Source organism: Mus musculus, chromosome 10 (assembly GCF_000001635.26).
Source record: "Mus musculus strain C57BL/6J chromosome 10, GRCm38.p6 C57BL/6J".
In the NCBI taxonomy this organism is placed as follows: Eukaryota; Metazoa; Chordata; class Mammalia; order Rodentia; family Muridae; genus Mus; species Mus musculus.
Genome location: NC_000076.6, coordinates 22,975,522 through 22,991,152, shown reverse-complemented (window position 1 = coordinate 22,991,152; position 15,631 = coordinate 22,975,522). Strand labels below are relative to the sequence as shown.

The window sequence follows — 15,631 nt, the reverse complement described above, 5'->3', positions numbered from 1 at the left end:
TAGCCAACTCAACCATACTGGCTGGATAGGAGCCCTAGGCATCCACCTGTTTCTATAGGAACCCTAAAGCATCCACCTATCTCTATAGGAGTCCTAGGCATCTACATGTCTATCCTGAACACTGGGATTACAGGTATGTGATTTTGTGTATGTTTACCTAAGTGCTGGGTATCACAGTTAGATCCTTATGCTAACTGCATGTGTTCTGGCTACTGAACCATGTACCCAGATACAACCTCAAACTTTAAATAACAACGATGTCTGATAATTTCCCATGTAACAAACAAGAGAGGCTAAAAGGGCAACTCTTCTGTGCTGGATATGGAGAGTCCATCACTGGTACTAACATTTGTTGTTGTTTTTTTTTCTCTCTCACTATTTCCTCAGTAGTAGAAGAAAACAGGCAAGCATACTCATAGGCGTGTATCACTGATATCCTATGAAGCTGCATAACACATACACACATGAACACATGCACACCCAAGCGTGAACTGAAGGTGTATAATCTATAACCCAGCCACTCTCAGTGCACCAGGATAAGGAGATCAGTACAAAGCTGTTCATTGCAACATTGTTTGATAAAACAAGAAACATAAAACAAGAACAAAATCAATCCTGCACATCTTTAGTACAGAATAAACATAAATGATTTACTTGTATCAGGGACAGTCCACAGCCATTAAAATTAAAATTGAATGTGAAAAAAATCTCAAAGAGAGGTAACATTTTATTTTTTAAAAAAGAAGTTTCTGAAACATTTCCCGTAAGATAAAGTAATTTTTATTATATTTCACAGACACAAAAATATATATTATTTGTGACTTAGTACATATAAAGTAAGTATTTAACACACATATAATAGTGATGTTCACTGATCTGGCCCAGCAGGCCATCCATTCTTCAGTGACAGGGTCTAATTGGAAGAACCAGAAGATAAGATAAAGATGGAAAGCTGAGGTCTGGGAGGTCTTATATAAGCTCATGGCTTAACAAGCAAGTTTATCAAAAGTACAGCATTTTATATGCAGTTTCCAGGGGAACATGGGATAGAATAGGCAGTGTTATATGATGGAACTAAGTCAGCAGGAGGCTAAGCAATGCCGTACAGAGAAACAGGGTGGTATCTCACGTGCATCAGCCGGGCACACAGCAGCCTCAGGGATGATAGCTCCATTCTCCTCAGGAGGAAAAGCTAAGTCCCATGGAACCCAAACCTTAACCCCTATGAAGCCCAGGCTCCAACCCCAGACTGGATGTTGCCACATCTGCCCCTGGACACAGACACAGAAGTAGGTTCCTCTTGTCCTTTCATAGGGGCCCAGAAAAAGCCTAAGAATAGCCTGGCTCTCAACAGTTTATAAATATAAAATGCTGACCAGTAATGGTAAGACTTCAACAAACATTTAGCATGAGGGTAGAAATTTAATGTATATGGCTTTTTGTATGCCTTTCCAAGTTGTCAACATGATCTAAATTTCCCCTTTAAACACAATGACAATACAGAATAGATTTCTTGAGTTTCTCCATATTGTTACTCTTCCTGTTCTTTGTAAACTATCGAATGCCCCACCATCACTGTTGGAATATTTCCTACATACAACATCACTACACAAATCTAGAAAACATTGATTGCATGGCAGGATTAGTTGACTAAAATGTTGAAGTTTGTGTTTCATTCTTTATAATGATGTAAATGATGAAAGAAACCATTTGGCTCTTACATGAAGTGTGTAAACCTCTCTCATAGTTCAGAGCTTCTTTGCTTTCTCATGTAGGAACCAGTCCGTATTCATCTTGATTGATTTTCCATATTTAATAGTCCATTTGGGTCATCAGATGGATATTTTAATAAACATTTTCAGTGCTGAAAGAAAAAGACAGACCTCATCACATTATGGCAAGACTGGAGTTATTAATAACATAATTTTATGGAACCTGAATTCATCTGATAAATTAACTGCTCTTCCGTGTCTTTTCTAGCCACATCTTTTGTCAGTGATCATGGAGAAGCAAAAGAAAAAGAGGAGCCAGGCTGAGCCACCAAGTAGAGACAATGTAGATCCCATATGATTAGCCTGCTGTCTAATGATTCCTGAGGCTCTATCTGTCTGTGAGGCTGAAATTAAACACAGACATGCTGCCTTTGTTTAAAACATGTTTGGGATATAACATTAAAAATTATTAATTGCCTCATCAGTCTTTCTTCTTATCAAATGCTGACATGCTCAAGATATGTTTTTAGAATTATTGGTACCTAAATACTCATCTTCTTCATCCTTTAGAGTTAGTGGTTCACCGGACTCATGCTTAAACCCTCATTTAATGAGACAAGAGGGGAGAGAGTTTTGTCTTGCATCTGGACCTAAATCACTTTATTACTTAGGACAGTTAAACTCATCGGGTTTTAACAATGGGTTCTCTGCAGGTTATAGGGATATTGTTCTACGAAGACAAAACAAACAGACTTTTATAAGGGGGCATTCTTAGTTCAGAAAGCATTATAAATGGTAAGCTATCACTTTCAGACCCAGCAACCAAGAAGACAAGATTGTAAAGTTAAAACACTAAAACTGATTTGTTGATAAATGCTTGTCATATAAAGGAGAAACCATTTTATAATGTTGATAAGGTGAGCATAGCTCTGAGCCTGGCTCGAAGTGGCTTCTTGAGAAATACAACAATGAGAACACTTCTTTCATTTCCCTTGGGACCGGGACTGAGTCGAGGCCAAGTGCTGGAAACTCACTCAATCGAAAATAAATTGGAGGGTGATAATGGTTCACCTTTTTTTTCTTTTTCAAGCAACAAAATTATTTTACTTTATGCCTAGGGTCCACAGAATAAACGCATGAGACTTATATCTGTCACATTTTTTACTTTTAGTCTCTTGTGAAAGAAAGAAAAACTACCATTTTTATCCATTTTATTCCCCAGCTCTCGTCTCATATCTAATCTACTTTAGCATTGATTTCTCTTTTTTTTTAAAGCCACTAAGAAAGGCCTCCTTATTGATGTTTTTAAGGGGTTATCCAAGAAAGCACAGGAGGATAATGATGGAGTGAAACAGGGAGGAGGAGAAGAGGAACACAGGTCAAATGATGGATCGCCTTCACTACAGGGAGCTGGTGTTCCATGGAATTCCATATAGTGTGTCAGGCCCCTGATGTCCTGTGTGTGCATGGATGGAGGCCAGCTAAGCTCACATAAGCATCCTGAAGCAAAGCAGCAGAGGGATTCTGTGAGAAGAAGTGAGGGCTATGTGAAACAGTGCCTGGAAACCACAGCATGAGGAAATCTGCAGTGAGGACGTGCAGAGAAGTATAAGATGTGTACAGTCTCCTTCCATTTGTCTGTCCTATCTGCTTGTGACTTTCCTGAAATCAAGGCCATAGGAGTCCCCTTCTAGGCCACAGCTACCTGCTGTTTCTACCAGGACAATGATGCAAGATGCTTATAGCAAAAAGCTGCTCCACTCACTACCATAATCAGTCCATGGACCAAAACTGCCATTTGTTATCTCCGTCCTCTAAAATCCATTCTAGAATTCTATCACTTTTGCTCTGCCACAGTTGACCTAGTATAGCGGTCTATCCTCTCCTCCCTAAGGAGCCTCAGACCTTTCCAGTCTGAAATGGGGGCTGTGTCATGTCTCCAACGTCATCAACACCAAGTGACAACTCCCAGATAGTCCATGATCTGGATACCCTTCTCGGTTTCCAGCACGTACTTTTTCACCATCGCCAGGTACATTACTACTTCTGGTTATTCCCTTTGCAGTTATAAGGAAGCCAAAGTGACCATGGGGTCACTGGAACTAAGAATTCAAAATTATCTTCATTCTGTTCACTAGCAAAAGTGGTTCCTTCCTGGGAATTTGGACTTTTTGTTTAGTGATCACAAGTTCTGAAAGGGAGCACTGTAGGGGAGCACTGTGATGTGGAGAGGGTCCCATGTGTCTCTGTTCCTCTGTGATCTGGAGTCCAGTATGACTCACCAACTGGATATGACTACTAGATAAAGCACAGCAACTCCCCACGCCGTGGCATTGCTTGTGCCTTTGTTGTCACTTCTGAGTAGAATATGTTTCTTTTCTCCCAAATGAGTAGCTTGATTGGAGCCATAATTCCTCAAATGGGGGTGCTGACAGATTCTACCGGATGGTGTCTATCACTCCAGTATGAATCCTGGTCAGGAATATCATTGCTGCCCCAGTCATCAATCTATCACTAGACAAGTATTTGCTATATCAAAGGGACTGTCACTCCAGCCCTTTGACCAGCTCTGGTGCAGGCTATAGTCACTGGAGTCTCACCAGTAGACATTCAATCTCAGCAAGGGGATAAAAACCACATGAGACACTGTGGATGACTACTTCAGTCTCTACCATAGTAGGTGCACTGGCTCAGCTACCATAGTAGGTATACTGGCTCAGCTACCATTCCATCATGGGTACCTCTCAAACCTGCAGACAAAAATGATCCACTGAGCATGCAGCTAACAAGAAACCCTGAGTTCCTCACAAGACTCCTATGAAGTCACTCTTATAAGCGTCTATGAAGCCTTCATCACTAAATGTAAGGGACATTAAATTCAGGAACATTATTACTTTCAGTTACTCCTTTTGCAGTTGTGAGGAAACCAAAGTAACAAAACAAGATTTTGCAAGGCATCCCAAGTGAATCTGTACTGCCTCAAACTCCAGAAGCACGCAAAACAAATTTCCTTTGTAGGTAAGAAGTACTACACAAAACAGATAATAGTTCTTTAACTTATATGAGGTATATGCCACAGGCCACTGGATCCACAAAAATTCATCAACATACTAGACTTCTAAATCTGTAAGGAGTTTAATTCTCCCATTCTCTGCCATGTATCAGTCTTATAAGACCCTAGAAGCCCCTGTCACCTTCTCTACTAATGTCATCCTGACATAAGAGACTGGAAACCATCACCCTAGGGTAACAAGAAAAGATTGTATGGCATGTCTTGCTAACCTTTTGGATCTCACAGAGAACTGAGGTCACAGGGCAAATTGCTATCCTGATCAGAGTACAAAGATGCATGCAACATCTGCTCATGTCAAGCACATGCCTGTGGAACCACAAAACACTAGAGAAGCTTGGTGGTCTTGGCAAATTGTTGGAGCTAGGAACAAGTTTCTGCCTGAAAGTCAAACTTTTGGATTTTTGTCACATCCAAAAACCTATCTAATGAAGCCATAACTTCCAGTGTGGTGATGTCTGGACATGAAGCTCTTAAAAGGCAGTAAGGGTTAGGAGAAGTCAAAAGGATGGGACTTAATACAGCAGGGTTAAGATCCTCAGAAGAGATCCCCAACTACCTCCCCTCTCTTTTTCTACTATGTGAAAATACAGAGATGGTGGCAGTATGGCAGCCAGGAAGCAGGGTCTTTGGGAAGAACTGGGTAGTTTCTCATTCTAATCTTGGACTTTTCAGTCTACAGAAACACAAGAAATGAACATGTATTGTGTAATTCACTCAGTCACTGATAGATACTCTGTCAGACTAAGATGACAAGGACATTGGTATCCCAAATGGAATCATGAGACTGGAAGGGGAATTTGGTGCAAAATGAGGAACAAATATGAACAGTATGAACTTTGGCTAATAATAGCAAATCAATATTGATTTGGAAATTATAATAAATATACCATACTAAGGAATACATTAGTAAGAGTGAAAGTGGACTGTTTAGGAAGAAAAGAATACGGTGACGCCTGTCATTTTTTCACTTGTTTTTTTTTTTTTAACATATCCTCTGTTTTAAAATTGACTACTTACCCAATACTAAAATGAGTGAAAGTCTACCAGAAAATCAGATTGCTGAGAGATGGCTCAGCTGTTAGGAACACTCACTGCTCTTGCAGGATATTGGGGTCCAGTTCCTAACATCACAAGATGACTTGTAATTGTCTGGAACTGCAGTTCCAGAGAACCTGATGCCTTCATATGAGCTCAAGAGGCTTCTGCATACACACGGTACATACATGCACTCAGGTAAGCACACACACACACACACATACACACACACACACATGCACACACACATGCGCACATGCGCATGCACACACATGCACATACACACACACAAATAAATAAATAAATAAACAAATAAATAAACAAACAAACATAACAAATATTTTTTAAAAAAGTCATGTCCTTGAAAACTACCATTTTGCAACTGAAATGAATGCATTGACCTGGGCATTTAGCATCAGCAGGAACTAACATCTCCCACAGAAAGTCAGGAAGACATCACAATGCTCCAAAAGAACACTACGTGTGTTTTTCTAAAATTGACAGTGATAAAGTCACACCAAGTTCTTGGGTTCCACTGCCAGCTGGTATGATAGCTGAAGGCAGAGGAACATGTCACAAGACACCATAACTGTGTGATTCCCCAAATCCAGGAGACAGGGACAACAGGGCTAATAGCCAGGATCACCACCCAATACATTGTTCACAAGTAGCACTGTTAGGACATGTAAACCTATATTGTGAGGGACACCATAAGGCCACTGGGTTAGTTAGCTAGCTAGCTAGATACTTAGATAGTTTGGTTTCATTTATAAATATACTGAGATACCAGTGAACACCAATTTCCGCACCCGTGCACCTTCTTCCTTTATTGGCCCAGCACATAGGGATATCTCAGTCATGAAAACCCGATGTTCTCTTTCTAAGTCTCTTTGGAGATCATGTGGCCTAGACCTTTTAAAACGTTTGTGTGTTTGTAAGTCAGAAGACAGCTTATAGAGGTCAGTTTTCTCCTTGTACCATGTGGGTTCCAGAGACCAAATTCAAGCCATCAGGCTTGCTGGGATGTGCTCTTGCCAGCTGAGCCGTATCACTGGTTCTCACATAGACTTCTTTTTCATCATGTGCCAGGAAGGGTCCCCTGCTGAGAACAGTCAACAGCTTCTCCAAAATTCTAAAGTGTTTTTTTTTTAAATCAAATATCTAGGTAGATCACAAACATCATTATTGAGCCTCTTCTCCAAATGCACTGAGCTATTAGTAACCGAGCAATTAGCACATCGTGCCCAGGTCCTTTCCACTGCTAACAATGCAATAGCAAAGGATGTACAACCTCAGAGTAGGATGTGGCTTACTCCAAACTTCTTTACTTGTCTTGCACATTCTCTGCCTTGGATTAGTCTGAAAATATTCATGTGTAGTCATCATATATATATAATATATCGATCACCATGATGAAAAGAAGGAAGGAAAGAAGGAAGGAAGGAAGGAAGGAAGAAAGGAAGGAAGGAAGGAAGGAAGGAAGGAAGGAAGGAAGGAAGGAAGGAAAGAAGGAAGGAAGGAAAGAAGGAAGGAAAGAAGGAAGGAAAGAAGGAAGGAAAGAAGGGAGGAAAGAAGGGAGGGAGGGAGGGAGGGAGGGAGGGAGGGAGGGAGGGAGGGAGGAAAGCAGAGAGAGGGAGAGAAAGTCTATTGGCTATGAAACTCTTGATGCAGGTTTTCTTTCCCATGAGGCTCAGTGCATCCCAATTTTGTGCCTTGACTCTCTCCTTTAGACAAGGTTATTCAGGTAGCCTGGCTTGCCTGGACTCACTCAGTAGGCCAGACTGACTTCACAGCCACCTCAGAGATGCACCTGCCTCTGCCTTGTGTTGGAACTAAAAGCATCACCACACCTGCCTCTTCTCTGTCTCTCTGTCTCTGTCTCTGTCTCTGTCTCTCTGTCTTTCTCTCTCTCTCTTTTTTTAAATCTTTTAATCATGTCCTTTAAAATCCATGGTCCATGTGCCAGGTTTTAATTTCTTTGACTGAGACAGGATCTCCCAGATCTACAGTCTTAGAAAATTTTGCTCAAATGCCACCTAGTTCGTGAGACTGTCCTGGCCACCTTAATTATAAATTACTACTTCTTTCTTATCCGCTGTTTTGGCTAACTGGTGTGTAGACCTGTCTCCCCAGAAACATGTAAACAATCCAGCCCCTCTGCTGCCCTCATTGCCCCTCACATGTCAATCTACACACTTACTTCTGTACAAAGCGATTCGATTCTTCAGTCTCTCAGTGCTCCTTCTCCCCATAGGTGCTAGACCATTCCTTCTAAAAAAGGATATAGGAATCTATTTAGTTCTCTCTGTGATACATCACAAGCACCTAGAATGGCATCAGGTACACTATAAATACAGAAATAAAGACTGTTTGACTCTAAATCAGAAGCTAACATCTCAATAAAAGTTGGTAAAGGTTGGAATGAGGTCCAGTGGTACGGTACCAGAGCAACATGCATGAAGCCCTAGAGTTGACCTTCAGTACCACCATAGAAAGCGAAAACAATTCTTCCTCTCATGGTGTTGGTGGCCACTTCCTCTGTTTTACCAGACATTCTCATTACCTTGTGGTCACCAGCAGTGGCAGTATTGCCTGTGAGTGATGTCAAGCTATCACTTGGCGTTTTCTTTAGTGCGAGTCAGCATGCAAGAGTCTGTTCTCCGGTCCTCCCAGGTCTGAGTGCAGGAGTCTGTTCTCCAGTCCTCCCAGTAATCACAAATTAACACAAATCACTTTGGCTTATTTTCTGCTTCAAGCAGTCACCCTGAGCTTCTAGGGATCATTTGCCATACACTAAGAGCATGTAGAATTGATCTTTCAAGTACGTTGGAGGGCACTGCCAAGATGGTTTAAACAGCATTGCCAAACATCAACAAGGAGAAATTACAAAAGAGGAGTACCACCTAAAGAGCTGTCGCTGACTTGTGCAGATGTCGTAGCTGACACAGAATCTCAGAATACAGAACACCTCAAAACCTCAAGATATAACTGTTCTTCTCTTCTGTCACCAGAGAAGTGTCCTTCTTTAAACTCCTCTTGATAGAACTGGCCAGGAACACTGCTGTGGAAGGACATTGCATTCCCAGCACAAATCCATATGGTTTGTGAGTTCTGTTCCCTGTGACACTTTTATGAAGGTTATGTGTATGTCCCCGTTCATCTTCATTCTCCTGGTGCTAATTGCTGTCTCTTGCGCTCTGCTACTGTGTATGGAGACCACGTGCTGCCCTGACACTGCCCCAGCTGTGGTGTGCCACACGACCCTGCTGTCCTCAGATAGGAACCTGCTGCTGCCTAGCCACAACAGCTGGAAGTGTTCTGCTCTGAAAGAAATTATGACACAGCTGACAAGTCCAGGGACTGGGTGGATTCTCTAGGGGAAGCCTGTGACAACTAAAAGCCTCCCATGTCCTGTTGGATGTGGGTCTCATGTCTGGAGCTGATAGTGAGGCTCCACGCAGACACTTCCTGCAAGGGAAGTCATGTGTTGCAGACAGCAAGATTGACACGGATCCATTTTTGTGAGTAATCAACACTTCTCAGTCACTCATTCCTCTTTATTAAGAGTAGAGAGAAAGAAAAGGCGATGATACCGAAATTCTTCCTTTATTCTTTATCATCCTGGGATTATATTTTTACACATATATGAATGTATATGACCTCTTTGTGACTTAGAAAGTATCTCCAATAAGATTGACAGTATCAATAATAATTGATTCCTTTATCCTAATCTACCATGCCTCTCCCTACCACTAAGCTAACTATTATCTACAGTTTTATGTTTAAAATTGTCATGCTTTTAAGAATGATTCCATTATTTAGGTATGTATGTTTAAACCACAAAGTGTTCAGTTTCTGAGTTTTTCAACCACAGTATCACGCTATCTATAGTTTTCTGGGATTTACCAGGTTTTTGTGGCTGTCAGTCAAATACCCCAATGAAAACAACTTAGGAGAGAGAAGGCATTGCTCCTGTTTGTTGTTCCAGAGAGATAAACTCAGCCATGGTATGAAAGATATGGTGGCAGGAGCACAAGACAAGCTTGTTCTATTGCCAGAGCAGTCTGAAGGCAGACAAAACAGCAAGGAGAGCCACCCTTTGTGATGCTTCCTCCACCAAGGCTTCCTCATCTTCTAAAGATTCCATAACTTTCCCAAGGAGGTGGGAGCCAAATGTGCAACTGTATCCCTCCTATGAGGGGCATTCCATATTCAAACCACAACACCATGTCTTCACTTAAACATTTTCTAGGTGCATTCACATGTTCCTGAAGGTCGGGGATCCCTCATTTGGACCATTGAGCTCAGTAGGCTTCTGTATGACTGGACTAAAACGTACCTGGGTCCCTGCCATGGTGTGCTCTTTCTGGTGCTCTGAGCACACACCTTTGGCAGTTGGTGCGTGGCTATTGGTTCAGGAGATTCGTGAGTACCTCCAACAAATGGACTGCTTTGGATGAGCACGTGTGTGTTTCATTACTTTAGAGAGAGAATTGCCTTTCCAAATCAGTTGTTCTATCCCCAGCATTGTCTCAGGTCCCATTCATCTATATTCTTTCAACACTTGACTCATTTAAATACTCAGAATGTTTCTTTTGAGGGAAAATAATAGTTTGATGTAATGAAACCTTTGACCCTTGCTGTGACCGTGAAAAGAACCAACAACAGGTAGTTAGTGCCTTCCTGGGCCTCCAGCTTCTCCTAAACCAATGCCCTTAGCTCTCCTTTGCCATGTAGTCACTCATACTTTGGTTTCTCAGAGAGGTCAGAGGCATACTGGAGGGTTCTATATGCGTCAAGGCTTCAACTATTTATTTTCACATTAGAATATGTGTGTCATCATCAGAAACTAGGTGTCACCTTCCTGATGCCTACTAGACTCGGTATTAATGAGTCAGCACATAGGGTGCTGTCTTAGTCAGGGTTTCATTGCTGAGGAGATGCTATGACCAAAGCAATTCTTAGAAAGGACAGCATTTAATTGGGGCTGGCTTACAGCTTCCGAGCTTTATTACATTATCATCATGGCAGGAAGCATGCCAGCATCCAGGCAAACATGGTGTTGGAGACGGATCTAAGAGTTCTACATCTTGATGTGAAGGTGAACTTAAACATCAGGAGCTCTTAAAACTTGCCTCCATAGTGTCACACTTCCTCCAACAAGGTGACCTCTGAATAGTGCCACTTCTCATGGACCAATCATCTACAAACAACCACAGATGCACCACAGCAGTTGCACATAGAATAAATTCTGAAATAAGCAAGAAAAATAAGAAGGCATAAAAGCAACTGGGACGGGGGCGGGGTGGGGGGGATGGTGGTAATAAAACTTGTGGTGACAGTTGACTTAAACTTGAGGCCAAACCAAATCTCATTTTTAGAAAATTGAAACAGAGAATTGGATTTGGTGACTCACACATTTGATTTCACTTTCCAGCAAAGCTGAAGGTTTGTTTCCCCTTCATGCTCTCTTCAGAGCTTTGGAGTTCATCTTTGTATTTAACCTCAAGCTTTGAAAACAAATGATTGCCATATGCAGGGATCCATCCCATAATCAGCTTCCAAATGCTGACACCATTGCACACACTAGCAAAATTTTGCTGAAAGGACCCAGATATAGCTGTCTCTTGTGAGACTATGCCGGGACCTAGCAAATACAGAAGTGGATGCTCACAGTCAGCTATTGGATGGGTCACACGGCCCCCAATGGAGGAGCTAGAGAAAGTACCCAAGGAGCTAAAGGGAACTGCAACCCTATAGGTGGAACAACATTATGAACTAACCAGTACCCCAGAGCTCTTGTCTCTAGCTGCATATGTATCAAAAGATGGCCTAGTCGGCCATCACTGCAAAGAGAGGCCCATTGGACTTGCAAACTTTATATGCCCCAGTACAGGGGAACGCCAGGGCCAAAAAGGGGTAGTGGGTGGGTAGGGGATTAGGGGGGGTGGGTATGGGGGACCTTTGGGATAGCATTGAAAATGTAAACAAGGAAAATACCTAATTAAAAAAAAATATCGAAAAAAAAAAAAGAAAAGAAAAGAAAACAAAGCCCCAGCATGTTTTCTCCCACTGCGGAGCATTTCTGTGTTTAGAAAGCCTTTATCCGAAGCTGCAATCCTTGGGATTCACTCCCGTCTTGTTTTCCATGAACTCAAATGTAGCTTTTACTGAATAATCTAACTCCCGTTTTTCCTCCGATGTCCCTGAAAAACCTTGGGGTATATTCAAAGTCACAGTTTGCTCTTAGCATTTCTGGAAATTTCTGTGCATTCTACATGCTTTATGCTGACTTATATCAGGGGATAGAGTCCTTCCAGACAGAGTGGTTGCCGTTCATCTGGTATGCACACATGGATGGAAATGTCATTTATTTTTAAGTAGGAATCTGTTCCCCTTTGGGAAAGCATTGTAGAAAAGAAGTAAACATCAAAATTTACTGGCTAGAAAAATCCTGAATTGTAAAAATGAAGCACTCTGGCCAAAAGATATTTTATCTCTTGTTCTTTGACGTTAGAAGTATGTATGTGTATAATAAACTATTCGTCATTACTTTTTATTCCTCCGGAATAGAGTTTTCAGTTAACTAGATGCTTCACGAACTAAGCAAAGGAAATTGGAAGATAAATTTATGACTCTAGTTCCTGGGGTGTAAGTGTGGGGCCAACTGGACAGAACTTGAACAAAGTCAAGATGGTGTGACACAGCCCTGAAATCAGGACAGTGTAACTGGCCAGTCAGGATGAATCACGGCAGAATATAATCCTAGATCTGGAAGGATTTTAAAGGTCATCTAGCTCCGCCATATAATTTACAATGAAGAATTCTTTGGCTTAGCAGCATAAAAATCTGAGTAGTTCATTTGCTAGACGCAATCCAAAGTACTCCAACAAAATCATCTTTTCCATGAACCTTTAATCTCCAACTCCATGGAGATGTATCCATTTGTGTTCTGTGGAGCTGAGGGACCCTATAACAGGAAAAGCAAAGGTGCATGGGTTTTGTGTACATTTGTGCCCTGTTCTGAACGTTAACTATTGACCAACAGAACCTCAAAGAGAAGCTCATTTGCATCCATTGTGAGTTTGGAAACATCTTGAAAGAAGCTGCAGGGCTTAATGACTTTAGAACACCATTGAGGACTTACCCTTTTGTAGTTTTCTACAAAATGAATGCTAGTATTGTTACTCTTTGAGCCTAGAACAAATAATCATAATATTTCTAAGTTTGACTATATTTGTTAGTGTACTATTGCTGTAAAAACAAACAAAAAAAAACACATGGTGACCAAGAAAACTTATCTAAGGAAGGTGTGGTAGTTTGAATATGTATGGTCCAGGGAATGGCACTATTTGGAGGTGTTGCCTTGTGGGAGGAATGGTGTCACCGTGGGGGTGGACAATGAGAATCTCTTCCTAGTCCCGTGGAATCCAGTCTTCTAGCATCCTCCGGACAAAGATATAGAACTCTAACCTCTTCCTGCACCATGCCTGCCTGGATACTGCTATGCTCCCACCTTGATGATAATGAACTGAACCTCTGAACCTATAAGTTAACCCTAACTAAATGTCGACCTCTATAAAAGTTACCTTGGTCATGGTGTCTGTGCACAGTAAATTCCTAAGACAGAGGGTTTACTTGACCTTAACAGTTCTGAGGTATAAGAGACCATCACCACCAGGATAGAAAGTGGAGCCTCTGGAAGAGCTACTGAGAGCACACATCTTAAACTGCAAGATGAAGTAGAAAGAGGCCATCTCAAAATGGCACAAGTCTTCAAGCCACCAAAACCCAGTCCCAGTGACATTTTTCTAACAGCAAGTCCACCACGCCTCGTGAGCCTTCACTAAAAGGCCACCAAATGAGGACAAAACATTCTAATCCAGACCACCACATTCCACACTCTGACCCCCACTGGTTTTGGCCATATCATAAAACAAAGTGCATTTGGCCCAATTTCAAAAGTCCCCATGGTCTTTCTGTTAGCATTTTGTCTAAACTCTGCCCCAGAGTTACCTGGCAACAGCACTTGACCCACTACAAAAGGGGTTGCTTGCCCCCTCCTCTCTCTTGCTCTTGCCTTCTTGCTCCTGTTCTGTCCTCTTGTCCCTCCCCTCCACTCTATCCCCATTCCCCCTCCTCTCTCTCCATGTGCTCATGGCCTGTCTCTACTCTTCTTCTTCTTCTTCTTCTTCTTCTTCTTCTTCTTCTTCTTCTTCTTCTTCTTCTTCTTCTTCTTCTTCTTCTTCTTCTTCTTCTTCTTCTTCTTCTTCTCTCTCTCTCTCTCTCTCTCTCTCTCTCTCTCTATTTCTCTCCCTTTCCCTGACTCTACTACCCTCTCAACTTCCCTCCCCTTGCCCTGAATAAATTCTATTCTATACTATACCATCCTGTGGCTGGTCCCCCAGGGGGAAGGGATGCCTCAGCATGGGCCAGCAGAGGCACCCCCTTCCAACATACCTGACTAAACCTCCACCAAAACATATTCCCTCTCTCCTTGTCTTTTTTATAAACACAACACTTTCAGTCTCAACAGTTTAAAAATCCAAGGCAATCTCGTAGCTATAACTCCCTGTAAAATCAAAAGACAAATTATATACTTCCAATAAGTGATGGCCCAAAAAATACATTACCATTCCAAAGGGAGAAATGAGGGCATAGTGAGGGTCCAACACAAGCCCAGAATTCATTAGCATAAACTCCAAATTCTGTAGCTCGGTGTCTGATGTCAGAGGGCCTCTCCTTTCTTACTTTGCTGCCTGCAACACACTTCTGAACTCTCTCTGGTGGCCTCGTCTTTGCATGTAGCTCACCTTGGAAGGTCCCATGGCTCTGGCACCTCTAACTTGGGATTTTCAGGCTTCACCCTCGCACAGCCACACAAGGACCTCTCAGAGCCTTTGGTAGGGATTACCCAGCCACAAGTTGTCTAGCCAAGGCAGTTCTCTGTAACTGCAGAGGATAGATGATTCTACAACGCTTTAGTCACGTGGACGTCACTGACAAATTCAACTGCCAGCATAGTTGGAAACTGGCCCTCATGAATGACATTTGCAACAGATTTTCTCTGTTGCTCCTTTGTAGGAATGGAAAACCCTTAGGCCTTTTCCTTTCACAGGTTGGAAGCTTATCTGGGTGGGGTCCTTCCCATTCTACTGCAAATCAGGCCCCTCAGCAATTTCACAGTCCCTGGCTGAGACTTTAAGTTCCCTGGTGTTCTTCTTCTCTCTTTCACTTGGGTGTTGCTTGGTTTTGCCTCCTTAGATCTTTTTTATTGTATAACCATGCAAAAGAGTCAAGATCAGGCTGTCTTTAAATCTCCTTTACCAAATAAATTAGCCATTACTTTTAAATTTAGCCTCAGGCAAGCTCTTAGGATAATGGCAGAATACAGCCACCTTTTTACTTTTTATCTTTGCCAAACTATCACAGGCAAAGTCTCTAGCCTGGTTAATATTATTCCCTTCTGAAACTTCTGACCTGGGCCTCTGCAGCCTGCATAAGCATTCAGCATTGCTGTGTTCCAAGCCTCTACTAAGAGGCCCATTAAGCTCTGCTTACAATATGCAATGGCTTTTCTAGTCAAAAGTTCCAAAGACTTCCACATCTCTACAAAAACCCACAGTGTCAGGTCTGTCACTGAGATAGTCCACTCCCTGTTACCAGTTTTTGTCATGTTTTTGTTTCTATCGCTATGGTAAAACACAGTGACCACAGTAAAAAACCACAGTAACTTATGGGGGGGGGGCTTATTTTGAGCTTATGTTTCCAGAGGGTAAGAGCCCATCACCATCATGACAGAGAAGCGTGG

The 15,631-nt window shown here is 42.0% G+C and overlaps 1 long non-coding RNA gene across 1 annotated transcript; it reads right to left on the bottom strand.

Annotated features, from left to right (window-relative positions):
• Positions 1-875: 875 nt before the first annotated feature.
• Gm35126 lies at positions 876-14,744 on the bottom strand. Its single transcript, XR_380184.2, has 3 exons — positions 14,634-14,744; positions 8,021-8,091; positions 876-1,864 (listed from the first exon to the last, which is right to left on the bottom strand). It is a non-coding gene; the product is annotated as a predicted gene, 35126 (long non-coding RNA).
• Positions 14,745-15,631: the final 887 nt, after the last annotated feature.